Genomic DNA, 1,491 nt, shown 5'->3' on the forward strand with positions numbered 1-1,491 from the left:
GTGTGTGTGTGTGTGTGTGTGTGTGTGTGTGTGTGTGTGTGTGTGTGTGTGTGTATGTGTGTGCGCGCGTTTTGTACACGTAGTGAAACAACAGCTAGACCATAAATAGATATCTGGACAATAAAGATGTGTATCTTATCTTATCTTATCTTATCCATCCCTTGTATTTTTTTTCACTATTGTGAACGCGTGTAAGACGCCACCTGTCTGAGATGGCTCCTCTTTACTTTTCGACAATGGGTTGTCGTCCGAAACTGTTTGGCTGTAGATGCTATCAGTGACACTGCCCAACCACTCGCACTGACACAAACAACAGAGGGAACGAAAATTTAATAAGTAGAACTAAGTAGAACCTTCCAGTGAAGCCCTAACCCTCCAACCACCCACATAGTGACACCCTCCAAGTCAGAACATCCTCAGTGATACCCTTCGACCACCGGCACAGACATAAACAATTTAGAGAAGAAAAAATCAGAACCTACCCAGTGACATCTTCCAACCAACCACACACAGTCAGAAACAGCAAAGGGAAAGAACAGAAAGTAAGACCTATCAGTGACACCATCCAACCACCCGCACCTACAGAAACAATAGAGAGAAAGAAAAGAAGGACATATCAGTAGTGCCCTCCTCCCCCCAACAACGCATAATATAGCAATGAACCTTCCAACCACCCACACAACCAGTGGCTCCCTCCAACCACCCACACAGACAGAAACAAGGCCTCTCCAACTACGCACATAATTATCAGTGACACCCTCCAACCACCCACATATCATTGGCCTCCTTCAACACCCATGCAAACAGACACAGCACTGGAAGAAAAAAAGAAAAGCATGGGTCCAACCACCCACATATCAGTAACACCCTCCAACCACTCACAACAGTGACGCCCTTCAACTATCCACATATCATGTATCAGTGACACCTTCCAACCACCAAAAATATCAGTGACACCCTCCAACCACTCACACCAGTGACACCCTCCAACTATCCACATATCAGTGAACCTTCCAACCACCAAAAATATATCAGTGACACCCCTCAACCACTCACATATTATTATCAGTGACACTCTCCAACCACCAAAAATATCAGTGACACCCTCCTTCCACCCACATATCAGTGACACCTTCCAACCACCAAAAATATCAGTGACACCCTCCAACCATCCACATATCAGTGACACTCCCAACCACTCACATATCAGCCAAAATATCAGTGACCCCCTCCAACCACTCTCACATGATCAGTGACACCCTGCAACCACCCACATATCAGTGACACCCCCTAACTAACAAAAATATGAATGACACCCCCAACCATCCACATATATGGAACACCCTCCAAGCACCATAAATATCACTGACACCCTCCAACCAGCCACATATCGTTGGCACCCTTCAACACCCATACAAACAGAAGCAACACAAGGGGAGAAAAGGAGTGCATGGGTCCCCCCCCACTTTCCAATTTAACCCCCCCAAAAAA

General features: G+C 46.0%; 1 long non-coding RNA gene across 2 annotated transcripts in view; it reads right to left on the bottom strand.

Moving 5' to 3' along the window:
• Positions 1-537: 537 nt before the first annotated feature.
• Positions 538-1,491, bottom strand: part of LOC101859184 — a 4,911-nt gene continuing 3,957 nt past the window's right edge. For both annotated transcript variants that reach the window (XR_001185030.2, XR_001185029.2), the window contains exon 3: positions 538-579. This is a non-coding gene — a long non-coding RNA (uncharacterized LOC101859184). The remainder of the gene's footprint in view (positions 580-1,491) is intronic.

This window comes from Aplysia californica, unplaced genomic scaffold (assembly GCF_000002075.1).
Source record: "Aplysia californica isolate F4 #8 unplaced genomic scaffold, AplCal3.0 scaffold00374, whole genome shotgun sequence".
NCBI classification, from domain to species: Eukaryota; Metazoa; Mollusca; class Gastropoda; order Aplysiida; family Aplysiidae; genus Aplysia; species Aplysia californica.